Source organism: Pan paniscus, chromosome 12, assembly GCF_029289425.2.
Source record: "Pan paniscus chromosome 12, NHGRI_mPanPan1-v2.0_pri, whole genome shotgun sequence".
Classification (NCBI taxonomy): domain Eukaryota; kingdom Metazoa; phylum Chordata; class Mammalia; order Primates; family Hominidae; genus Pan; species Pan paniscus.
Window position 1 is genome coordinate 114,354,821 of NC_073261.2, and position 13,608 is coordinate 114,368,428.

Here is a 13,608-nt window from a genome sequence, read left to right on the forward strand (position 1 = left end):
ATAGTGGTAGATTATATAGATGATAGATAGATAAATAGATGATAGAATGATAGAGTGACAGAGATAGATGATAGACAGATAGATATATTAACAGATAGTGATAGATAAATAGGTAGATGGACAGATAGAGATGGACAGAGATGATAGAAAAACAGTTATAGAGAAAAAGAGAGAAGGAAGGAAGGAAGGAGAGAGAAAGAGAGAAAGGAAGAGAGAGAGCAAGAGAGAAGGAAGGAAGGAAGGAAGGGAGGGATTCACTAGTGATTAGACTTCTGAAAGGAAAACATCTCCTTTGGCGTCACTCCCTGACACTTAGTGTGATGGTACTAGCCCAGGCATAGCAGTGAGGACTTCCCTTCAACATGTGAAAAATAAATCTTTCTTACTTACCAGCTTCACTCTCTCCAGGGATTTTGGATCTATTCCTGCCTATGTGTGCTTGGAAAGTAGTCCTAAATGGCAAATGATTTTTTCTATAATTATGCTTACATAGTATTTTTATTATATGCAATCTGAAAAATATCTTCATCATATTTTCTAACACGGGCAAATACATGTCTTAATAAACGTCTGAGAGGGCAATATCTAAATTTTTAATGTATTACCTGTTGTTTTCCTAAGTACTTAACCTTGGCCATGGTTCTACAAAGTGTCCATCCTCCAGAGGGGATGTTAGAACATCTTACGGAATGGATTGCTCTATCTATCCCACAGTAATAAAGACTTAAGTTCACACAAAAACCTGTGCACCTATGTTTACAGTGGATCTCTTCATAGAAACGGCGGACTAATTAATGGTTACTGGGGTTAAGAAGGGGATAGGAATGGAAGAGAAATGAGTGTGGCTACAAAGGGGCAACAGAAGGGCTCTTTGTGATGATGGAAATGTTCTATGCTTTGCCTGTATCAATCTCAATGCCTTAGTTGTGATATTCTCCTATAGTTGTCCAAGATGTTACTATTAGGGAAAACCGAGTTAAGGGTACACCACAGGGTCTCTGTAATAGTTCTTACAATTGCATGTGAATCAAAATTATCTCTAAATTAAAAAATTAATTTTAAAAACTAAAAACAGATGCCTCAGGCATGGAAGATAGGATCACAGGCATGGAAACGGGGTGCTGGGTAAGGAGGTTCACCTATTAAAGCCACCTCTTCAATTCTTCCTCTGACAGCAAAGGTGTGGGCTTGCTGCTGCTTGAGGGGAAGAGGATATGGCAATTGGGGACCAAAAGCTCACTCTTTTCCAATGCCAGTGGATGGTGGGAAGGAGACAGGGAGAGAGAGTATGAGCACACGTCAAGCTGAAACTACCTAGACATTCCCCTCTCAGTACTAGAAAGGGACAAGGAAAGTGACAGCACAAAAGGTCTCTTGCCCTCACCAACCCCAGCAGAGCCATATCAGCTTTGAGGCTCAGTGTGGCCAGAGAGAGGGGAATCCTGAGGTTTTTCTTTCCAAGCCACCTACTTTTCTTGAGTTTAATCAACTCCAAGATATGAGCAGGGCATCTAGCAGGACTGGTAGCTACCAGGAGCTTAGGGGATGTCACCCAGGGGCCAGAGCTCCAGCTCAAGAACCCCAGATCTTCGCTCTGCCAAACACACACAGCTTGATGAGGAGGACCGGGAAGGGCAGGGGGGTTTCTGCCGGGGAACACATGGATGTGCTGCAGAGGTCGATGCACCCCCATTCCACAGAAGGTCAATGTATCCCCATTCCACAGGAGGTCAATGCACCCCCATTCCACAGGAGGTTGATGCACCCCCATTCCACAGGAGGCCGATACACCCCCATTCCACAGGAGGTCGATGCACCGCCATTCCACAGGAGGTCAATGCACCCCCATTCCACAGGAGGGGGCACAGGAGCTCTGCACTTAAGTTCACACACTGCCAGACCTTTCCCTAAGTGTCCCCTTTATAATAAAACTGTAATCATAAAGTATAGTGCTTGCCTGAGTTCTGTGAGTTGTTCTAGCAAATTATCAAACCTGAGGGGGTCATGGGAACTGATGTGGTTTAGCTCTGTGTCCCCACCCAAATCTCATCTTTAATTGTAAACACCACGTGTCTAGGGAGGGGCCTGTAATCCCCACATGTGGAGGGAGAGAGGTGATTAGATTATGAGGGCAGCTTCCCCCATGCTGTTCTCATGATAGTGAGTGCATTCTCATGAGATCTGATGGTTTTATAAGGGGCTCTTACCTCTTCTCTCTCTCTCTCTCTTTCATCTGCCGCCATGTAGGATGTGCCTGCTTCCCCTTCCACCATAATTATAAGTTTCCTGAGGCCTCTCCAGTCATGTAGAACTTGAGTCAATTCAACCTCTTTTCCTCATAAACTACCCAGTGTCTAGTATGTCTAGACTCCATATGTCTAACCTAATACAGATTAGAGCAGTGTGAGAACAGACTAATACAGGAACCCTTGAATTTATAACCAGTTGGACAGAAGTGCAATGGCCTGGAGACCCCCATAGTGTGGTTGGCATCTGGTCAGGGCAGTCTTGTGGAGGCCTAAGCCTTTGACATGTAGAGTCCTGTGCTAACTCCAGGTAGTTGGATCAGCATTGAATTGCAATCCACCCAGTTGGCATGGAAACAGGACGGAACCCTACTCCAAGCTCTAGATGTAGGAACAGTATTCTCAGCAGGTCAGGGGTCCCTCCTTTGTGTACCACTGTGCCCTGCCTGACTTCTACCTTAGTGCCTCTGATGTGCTTGGGAATTCATTTGTTTGCATGAATGTCTCTCCCACAACACCCAGGCTTCTCATGGGAAAGGACCAGAGAGCGTTCAGGTCTCATGGAAGTTAAAGTCTTTTGAGGGAGTGTTTACGTTTAAGTGTTACACATAAGTGTTTTACAAAATCCTAAGACCGTGTGCCACATCACCAAGGCCCCTCTGCCTTGGAAGAGGCCAGGAGTGTGGTGAGGTACCCTGAAGCTCAAGCACCACTGGCCTCACAGCAAACCTGCTGTGGCCAGGCCCACATCTCATCCTCCCTGGCACCTGGCTCGCAGAAGACATTCTGAGCCTCTGTACCAATGAATGAAAGATTAAGTAATTCATCCACAAACACAGATCCAAGTAGGAGTAAGGCATTTCTTAACCTTAGACTTCAAAGATGATTTGATTCCTTCTGTTTAGATAACAAGGGCTTTTTTTTCCTTTGAGGTCTGACCTCACTTACTATTTTTGCCTGAGTCCCTGCAGTGGGACTGGGACGGACACACAGGCTGTGATGACAGGGTCTAAACACACAGGAGCCGGGGAAGCTGGTCATCTGGTCTTTGCAACCAGTTTAGAAAAATCCCCCAAGAAATTTGTGTTTCATTTCAAAGTTAAACCACTAAAGAATCAAAGAAGGGAGCTGAAATGCAAATTTAGGGCTCATTTTAACTTTAGGAGGATTTAAGGTCTTTGTCTCAGTGCCAAAAGCTTTCTCTTTGTGGAGAATCCAAGTCATTAGGTTGCCCTGGCATTTGCTGGGGTTTACAATAAAATAGTTAGAGGCTTTTTCACAGTCACCCAGCATTAGGAGACGTGTTGTGTGGCACGTCATGCTTCTCATACCACAAGGAATTCTGGAACCACTCCTCCCCTTCCTTCCTGCTGTCACTGCCCTGGTTTGGCCTCAGAAGCGGGTCTGAGATGAACAAAGAGGCACTGGATGTGAGATCACACCGACCTAAGTCCCTCTCTGACTGGCCCTGACGTACCAGCTGCGTCATTGAAACTTCTCTGAGCCTCTATTTATTTATAAGATCCCAGCATTCAGTAGCTGCCACCATCTTGGCATCTTCCCATACCCTGGGTACAATTTCAAGCTCCTTTTGTATGAAACAGGAATCCCAATTTTTCATCTCAGGTAGCTGAAGAGTGACATCTGAAGTGTCACTTAGAATCACTACCCTGGCTTCTATCTTCAGCTGCAGAGAAGACTGTGCTACCAAGAGGATAAATATGAAAGGGTCTCTCTCACCAGCCTGAAAACAGCCGGAAGGTGCAGTCATGTGCCATGAAGGGCTCAATGGAAGTGGCTGGGTCATGCCAGGGTATGCAATTAGGAGCTGGAAACCATACAAAGATAAACTGAAAAGGTCAGATGGTAAAATCAAGAGATGATGTACGAGATAGGAAACTATCTTCTGGTAGTCTCATGCCTCCCTAGGGAAGCATGAGACCTGTTTTGCCTCTAGGGAACCAGCAACTCATTACTGAATAACTAAAATGTTGTTGACGAACTCCTCAAGCCCCAGAAGGAAATGAGCTTATGTCCTTGCCCGTGTCTCCCTTTCATGCCTCTGAACCTCCTCCCCAGGCAGTTGATGAAATGGTCATTTGTACAGGGGTCACTGTGAGTTCAGAGCAGCCTGCAGTTCTCCAATTCACAGCAATAAGAGCTGGATGTGTTTCAATTAGGTTCACAAGACTATGAAGTCATCCTGGATCCCAATCAGCTGATTAAAAATAATCACATTGCATTTTCAGAGAACTTGAGTATTTTGAGGATAGGAAAGAGTCTAATTATTTTTCTATATGATTGCCTCATTCTAACTATTCCACAGTGGCAATGGAAACTAATGTTTTCCAGCACCTCCCATTGACTAGGCCCCTTGCTAGTTGTTTTTCCTGTGTTACTTCCTCTTATCCTGACATCAAACCTTGAAGGCAGAATCATCATCTCCATTTTAGAGATAAAGAGACTGCAATTTAACATGCAAAGCTTAAGGTGACTTCCCTACACCTGTACAGTCAGGACAGTCTGGTTCTAATCTTGGAACTTAATCTGTTCAACTCCGAATCGGATCCAGCCAGGGCCTAAAGTTCACCTTCTTCTCTCTGGGCCCCCTGTGGCCTTCTTACCTTCGGATCTGACTTTCCCAGAGACCACGTGAAGTGGTCAGGCAGAGCTCGTGCAGCTCCAGTCCAGGCTGAGAAGAGCACAGGCTGAGTAGTGGCTGTCACCATGTTCAGGCTAGGCTGGTTCAGCTTGATCAATGTCAACAGGATTTCCAAAGTCAGAAGTGCCCTAGGCACCAGGTGAATTGACATGGTTCAGCTCTTCAGAAGATAGCTGGGCTCTCGTTTTGCTCAGGGCCAGTATGCTGCTATTACTGCATTAATTTCCTGCTGGCTCTATTTTCCTATCCACCTTGCAGTTTTAGAATATGTCCCTCAAAAGAAATAGACACAAGTGTTCTCAGATTCTCAGTAAAATCTCACCTTGGGGTTTCAGCTTTCCAGGATGGCGCCGCTCACACCATTCCTTCTCCTGGAATGCCTGTTCAGTCATCTGCTTTCCACCTGACGTAGTCTTGTTCCTCAAGATGCTCCTTCCCCCAGAAAGCCTGACCTGATGCCCTTGGCTAGGTGTGACCTTTGTTTCTCTGACCTTTGACATCTGCCTCTCTGGTGGCACTTAGCGCAGTGCCTTGGGGCCTTGTTTTACTCTTGGGGGCTGGGGGCTCCTTCCTGTCTTTCTCCCTCATGTATCCCTCCGTTCCTTGAACATCCTGCCTGAGATAACATCTAAAGCAAGGGCTGTGCATGGAAAAAGACACACATTACACTCAATCGTTCCACTTCATGCAAGTCCCTTGGTCCTCTCACTCAGGATCTGCAACAGCCCACCTCCCAGTGTGTTGTAAAGATGAATTTTGTTATGTGTCTGTATACCGTATGCACAATGACCACTCACTCCTGGCCAGTCACAGTGCCTAGAATACAGCAGGTCACTGTGCACAATGAGCCATTGTCTCCTCAGACAAGGACCCTGTTTCAGCCCTGCCAGTGGTCTCTGCTGCCCCCTGGGGCAGCCCTCTGAGGTCGTCAGGAGACAGTGCTAGACGGCCTGTGCAGGCAGGACCCAGGGCAGGCAGTTCACCCTCGGCTTTGGGTATTTGAGAAGTTTATTTTCTCCCTAAATCAGGAGGCACTAGAGGGTGAGCCACACTAATCAAGCTCGTGGGTAACTGAAACAAAACAAAAGAGGTACCTTACGCAAATTTCTCACCTTCTACTGAAGAACAGACTTCTAGCCTGAGATTCTCCGTGGACACCGTTGGACTGTCCTTCTCCCGATAGTGAGAAATGCACTAAGCATCAGGAGCATTCTTAGGAAGGCCAGAGCTACAGCAATGGGCTTTGAGTGACCCCATGGGTCAGTATCATCCAGAGATCGCTTATCACTAAGCCAACTTCTGTTGGCTCTGCAGGCAGCCTACTCTGGTGGGCATCTCTGGACCATTTAACCAATGCTTACCAGTTTCCTAACATGCTTTATCAATTATCAATGTGACAATCCTCTGAGAAATTGTTGATTGCAGACATATTTTAATTTCTGAGATAAGAGATTTCCTTATGCTTCATTTTAAATGACTAATAATTAACAAATGGCTGATATTCACAGATTGTTTTCCTATTCATAAAATGCCTTCACAGACATTGCATTTAACTGTCCTACCATGCTGTGACGAGGGGAATATTGTTCCATTTAACAGATAAAGAAATTAAAGCCAGTGGCCTGCATTCACTCCAAAGCCACTAGCTCAGGAAGAATAAAACCAGGTTTCAAGTCCAAGTCCTTTGACTCCAAATACTGTGTTCTTTCTATTAATTATATTTATAAAATACATCTTTGTTTTCATAGTGCTTTACCTGGTTCTCCAACAACCCTGAGGTGTTGCATCCTGTCTGTTTCAGCGTGTGAGCTCCAGGAGAGAGCAGACGCTCCATGAAGCAGGGCTCTGTCTGTCTGTTGATTGCTCTAGGGGTTCTGAAAATAAGAATTGCTTAATAAATGTTTTATGAATAAAAGGGTGAAAAGTACAGAGAGATAAATTACATGTCCCAAACTGCAGCGCCAATAGGAGCTAAAGTTAGGAATTGAGCCCTGTTTTTCTGTGTGGGTGTTTTGATTTTGGTCTTTTCGAGACAGGGTCTCTGTCACCCAGGCTGGAGTGCAGACGGACGTGTGATGGTTAACACTGAGTGTCAACTTGATTGGATTGAAGGATACAAAGTATTGATCCTGGATGTGTCTGTGAGGATGTTGCCCAAAGAGATTAACATTGGAGTTAGTGGTCTGGGAAAGGCAGATCCAACCTTAATCTGGTGAGCACAATCGAATCAGCTGCCAGTGAGGCTAGAATATAAGCAGGCAGAAAAATGTGAAAAGAGAGACTGGCCTAGCCTCCTAGCCTACATCTTTCTCCTGTGCTGAATGCTTCCTGCCCTCAAACATTGGACTCCAAGTTCTTCAGTTTCGGAGCTTCGACTGGCTCTCCTTGCTCCTCAGCCTGCCGATGGCCTATCGTGGGACCCTGTGATCATGTGAATTAATACTTAATAAACTCCCCTTTACATATCTATCCCATTAGTTCTTCCCTCTAGAGAACCCTAATACAGGTGGTGTCATCACAGCACACTACAGCCTTGACCTCCCATGCTCAAGCAATCTTCCTGCCTCAGCCTCAGCCTCAGCCTCAGCCGCCCAAGTAGCTGGGACTATAGGCACATGCCACCAAGTGTAACTAATTTTCTTTTCTTTTTTTTTTTTTTTTTTTTGGAAAGATGGAGTCTACATTATGCTTCCAAGGCTGGTCTTGAACCCCTGAACTCAAGCGATCTTCCCACTTCTGCCTCCCAAAGTGCTGGGGTTACAGGTGTGAGCCACCCTGCCTGGTTGACCTTGATTTCTTGATCTAAGTCTAATTACATTCCCAAATCAACATTCTGCCATATAAATGGAATACTAGATCATTTCCCCTATTATTGGAAGCAACACTCAGCTTTACATATTATCTCAAGGGAAAAAAGTCAGGAAATTAAAGCTGATTGCTTTCATGTGCACCATATCCAGTAATTCCCAAGTCACCCCGAAGGAAGAGAGTATCCTTTTTGTACAGACAACTAAATAAAATCTTACAGAAGTCATATAACTTGTCCAAGATCACAGTGGAGGAACACACGTGTGTCAGGATACCTGATTGAAATAATATTCATGACAGCTACTGCGGTGAACAAGCTGAGAGGAAAATGTGCAAGGGACTAGAACACTACTGTGTTTTGTGCCAGTGCTCACCTGTAGGTGACTTTGCTTCTTTCATTTAAAAACAAAATTATTAACAGATTAGGTAGTAGGACTAGCCACCACTAAGCTATTAGAGAAGCATGACTAATGTGCAATGATGGAAAAGATGGTGTGTAGCAAAAGTTTCAGAGTACCATGATAATTCAAGGAAAGGAGAATTCCCGAAGATGTGCAATCGTTAAGGAAGGCTTTGTAGAGACCATGAGATTCAAGGTCACCAAACTGGAATAATGAAAAGCTTCTTCTTCTACCACTTACTGCCCGTGACATGAATAAATAACTTACCCCCACTTATCCCCAGCAAAATGGGGATGATTAGAGTCTGCCTTACATAGTAGCCTGCCTTACAGTAGAATAAATGAGATGATCTTAGAGAGCACTCAGCTTTGTACCCAGCACACCATCAGGACTCAATCAATGTTATCTATAAGAATAATCACAGCAAGCACCACATCAATAGCATCCAGGTTCAGAGCCGAAGCTCTTTCTCCCACCTCTATTTCAAAAAAAATACCCAGGGATCTTATGAGTCCTTTCTTAACCACTTCAGAGAGGAGTGAACAGCCTCCTCCTCCGCATTGCTGTTACCCGTGTTGGTGTTAGGTTCTCTTCTGATACCTGCATATGGGCCTCTGCCCCATCCGAGGTCTTCCTGCTTGTCTCATACATCTCTCCATCCTCAGTGCCAGTGCAGGGTCTGGCACATGTTAAATACTCAGTGGATGGTTGGCAAATATGCTAAGGATTTAGAGATAGGAAATGGACCTTAATTTTACAGAATTCACAATGTAAATTTCAGATTATCCGAATAGCGATTTAGTCTATAAATATTCAGGGAGCACCTACCAAAGTACTAGCCCAGGTGCTCATATTCTGGAGCTAAAATTCTGTTTGCTTTCTCAGAAAAAGAGTCTTAGCCAGTGGAAGGACCAGACAAATAAACCAATAATTGCATCGCATTACAGAGCTTTGAGCCCTCCAGGTAGGTACCCCAGTCTCCTGACAAACAGAGGAATCCAAATGATGGCCAAACCCTTAGGCCATCATTACATGAACCATTTCATCTATTTTCTAAAGCTGCCATCATTCTGCACAAGGAGAACAGAATTGTTATTGAATATGACTGTGGCTAAGTCTCAGCTGGGGCAAAGGAAGACCTAGAAAAGCAAGAGTGACCCAGCCTCCACGGGAGTAACAGCAATGTCACAGGCCCATGTTAGCATGTGTGAGTGCAGGCATGTCAGGAGCTAAGCTGAGATCCAGGAGCAAGAGAAGGCCAAAGCCCCAGGGAGGTATCAGTGGGGGGCGAGCTCTTGAGAATGAGCATGCAAGCTTTAGTGTAGCAAGAAGCTAGGGCCCAGTAGAGAAAGGGGAGTAGAAATAACCTCAACAGCTTTCTGCCTCTGCGCCTCTGGCTTGGCCAGCTCGGTGCCCAGGACCACCTGCCACACAGCAGGCTGCCGTGAGCCAGAGCATCCTAAATGAGGCGAAGTCTAAAGAACATGTTTTTGCAATTCTGAGATCGGTCGGGGACAGGGTGTTTCTGGTATTGAGCGGTTCAGACAGTGGAAGGCTGGCCGTGGGATAAAAGGAGAGATGTGTCACAAGAGAGGAGAGCACAGCACGATGGGGGGCAGCAAGGATGGACCCAGCTACTGCATGGCTGGAGGTGGCCGAGGGCAGGCAGGAGATGCAGTGGAGGAGGGACTGAAACTGAGAGGAAGGGGAATGAAGGAGGGGAAAGAGAATCTCCTACAGGAAAATGGGAACCAGATGATCCAAGCCCCTGAGGTACAAGCAAACATGGTCTATGACATGCACGCAGGCAGCCCCCTACTGCAGTGTGGGGCCGTGAAGGGCACAGTGGAGACCAGACCAGGATAGCCCCAAGCCTGGGGGTGGGTCACGTGCTCGCTGCCAATATTGGAATTTGTCCTGTGAGCTGTGAGCATCCTAGCATTGATCATAACATTATAGAGAGTTTCCTTTCATCACGTGAACTGTTGCCTTTCTTCCCTTTCCCCAAGAATGTAAGTGCTATGAGAGTTTTGACCAAACCTGACACATAGCACGTATTTAATAAAATTTGCTAAATGAATATGTGCTACATGCTTAGCAATGTATCCAGTGTATAAATGTCAGCTATTATGAGCTATTCTTTCAAATATAGTAACCTGTTATTTATGTTCTTCAATGCACGGTTGGTCTGTTTTTGGAAGAGACAGTAATCGTGAATACATGACTGTTACCTCACCATTCCACCTCTGATTTACTTTTCAGTGATTTTCATGAATGCCCTCCCCCTTCTTCCCTCTCCCCCACCCCATGCCACCACCTCCATTAATTCCTTCGGGACAAGAACTAATCCTTTGACTGAGTTCACGCCAACAGGAGAACCCCTGAACCAGGGCATGTGAGGATAACGAATCCATGGAGAGTCAACAGAAATATTTATCCCAAGTTTCCTGCATGTCAGGCTATGACAGCTTGCCTTCTGTCTCAAACACTATGTTCATGTCAATAAATCTGCTAAACTCCTCCACCAACCTGCTCTCTCTTCCCAAGGCAGAGAAGCTGTGAAGAATGGGTGTTCTGTCTTAGAAAAAAAAAATTACACTACTGCCCAGGGTGCATTTGAAGTGCACCTTGCTAGAAAATTATGCCTTTGAAAACTTTGTCTCATTATACCTTAGTTGACAAAATTAGGCGCTGACCCCAAAGTGCTGCAATAGCTGCAGTTGTATAAACGGTGGGTTGGGACGTGTCTGCCTGTATGTGGTATGGGTGGTGCATGGTGTGTGTGTGTGATGTGTGTGTCTGTGGTTTATATTTGTGAGTGTGTGGTATGTGGTGTGGTATGTGTGTGTGGTATGTGGTATATGCATGTATGTGAATATATGTGTGGTGTATGTGTGTAGAAGGTGGTATATGTGGTGGTATGTGTATGGTGTGTGTGTGTTATGTGGTTTGTGTTTGTGTGTATGGTTGGGAGTTGTGTGATATATGTGTGTTTGTGTTGTGTGTGTGTGTGGTTAGGGGTGTGTGGTATATGTGTCTGTGTTGTATATGTGGTGTGTGTGTGTGTGTGTCATTGGGCAGGTGTGTGGCATATGTGTCTTTGTGTTGTGTGTGTGGGGGGGGGGTGTGTGCGTGTGTGTGGAGTGCGGTACCTTTCCTTTGCAGAGGTCACAGCATAATGAAGGATCCCAATGTCTTCCTAACTTTTGGCTGGAGGTCCCACTGTCCCCCTGAGACCTTCATATTTCGGAAGATGTATCATGCTGTGGAATAAGGCACAGGCTTTGAAATGCAGAAACTCCAAGTCAGATTCCAGCTTCATCCACAGCTGGGTGAGAATCAGGCATGTTTTTTCACTTCTCTGAGTCTCATTTATCACATTTACAGCCTGGGGGCAATACAAGTTAGAAGATATTGTAAGGGCTAAATGGGAAAATATGGATAAAACCCAGATCTCAGTGTCCAACACACACACACACACACACACACACACACACACACACACACACACAAAAGGACTTCACACAGCAGGCTGAGGACTAGGCCTTGGCCCTGTTTCATCTGACACACACTAGGTGCCCAGCGTGCATCAGATGAAACAGGGAACTAAGCTGTACTAAGGCAATGATGTGCACATGACTCTCACCCTCACTGGTGGTGATTATGGCCTTGCGGAAGGATGGCAGAGCTGAGAGGAGAGGAAAGAAAGGTGGCCAGGAATTCTTAGGTACTGTGTACTGTTTCCCAGTGTTAAGTTCTGCTGTGGGCTTCCACCTAAAAAGGACAAGACAATAAAGCTGGAGTTCCACCCTCTCCCAACAATAGATGAAAGTGCAGGCCCCTCATGGCACAAGGAGGTGCCTATTCTGACCGCAGCTGCCACTTGCTGGCATCCTGACATCCTCTCCTCAGCCACTCTACGAATGAACCCAAGGCAGTCCCCTCCCTTTGGGGGCCTTGATTTCCCAAATTAAAGGAAGTTCCTGGATTGGATTGAGTGGTTTTCAAACCATGCTGCAGCAGCTCCTGTGCAGGGAGTTTGAGAGCAGCTGGGAGATGGATGGAAGGAAAGCAGGCATGGGACATCTCTTGTCTGCAATGTAAGCAACTCCACGTTTGTCTGTTTGGGGTTCTGAGCTCCTGCCTCCCACAGGAGACTTAATGTGAACAAAGGACACCATCCAAAGCTAAAATAAAAGCCAAAACAAACAAGCATATGTACAACTGCCATCACAATAAAATCATCTCCCCATAAAGCAACAATAAATTTGGACAAACCTGCCTAAAACAGCCACTTCAGTCCTCTGGAAACCAACCCAAGTCACACAACAAACTGAGAAGCAGTTTTTCAGAAAACTACTGAATTTCTTTTAAGAACAGCAGGAATCTGGGATGTTCTGCCCAGAGCTGCTCCCATCTCCACCCCCAACTCTGTCAATAGTTCAACAACATGGGCAAAGGCAGAGGCTGTGAAAACAATAAGTTCCATCCATTACCACTTTCAGAGAGCTAATGTGATTCGAGGTGTTGTCGGTTCAAGTGACAAGCAACAGTGAGAGCAGGCAGCTCCACCATCCTGAGGCTGAGGTCCTTTTAGGGCAAGCAGGGGGCCAAGGGAAGAGTCAAGGAATTAATAACTGGTGGACAAGTGAGGGATTTTACAGGGGGTTGAGAGGATGGGATGAAGTGATGGTGATGGGCTTTAAGAAGCTGCCCGCACATCCTGGGTTGACCACAGGGCACTCACATGCACAATAGAGATAGGAGCATAGTCCTAGTCTTCAGAACCCATGTGCTCTTTTGTACCCAGCAGACGTGAGAGGTGAGCAAACCTAGCCAAAAAAAAAAAAAAAAAAAAAAGAATAACAACTGGAAATCAAGGAAATAGAAACAGAAAAACAATAGAGAAAATCAGTGAAAACAAAAGTTGTATTTTTGACAAGATCAACAAGAGAGACAAGTCCTTAGCTAGACTGGAACAGAAAATATAGAAAAGATACCAATTACAAAACTAGAAATAAAAACAAGTACTTTTTTATTATAAGGGTTATAAGGGAACATTATAAATAATTTTCTACCAAGAAATTAAGAAATGTAAATGAACTGGATACTTTCCTAGAAAGACACAAATTATCCCAAAACTGACCCCAGAAGAAATAGAAAAATCTTAATATATCTATAACTAAATAAATTGAAATAAAAATTATAAATTTTTCTATGTAGAAAATCCCAGACCCAGCTGAATTCACTGATGAATCACTTTTTAGAAAAGTCACAAACTTTTCTGAAAAATAGAGGAGGGAGAAATATTCCCTTAGCTTATTCTGTGAGAGGACTGTTACCCTGCTATCAAAGTCAAATGAAGACATTTCAAAAAAAAAGAACATTACCAACGAATATCCTTTATAAACATAGATGCAAAATCTTTAGCAAAATATTAGAAAACTCAATCCAGCAACTTACAATAAGTGTTAAACACTATTACCAAGTG

General features: G+C 44.8%; 1 long non-coding RNA gene across 1 annotated transcript in view; it reads right to left on the bottom strand.

Moving 5' to 3' along the window:
- Positions 1-13,608, bottom strand: part of LOC130541243 (uncharacterized) — a 573,869-nt gene that overhangs the window by 408,329 nt on the left and 151,932 nt on the right. Inside the window, exon 3 of the long non-coding RNA XR_008955288.1 lies at positions 6,665-6,782. This is a non-coding gene — a long non-coding RNA (uncharacterized LOC130541243). The remainder of the gene's footprint in view (positions 1-6,664; positions 6,783-13,608) is intronic.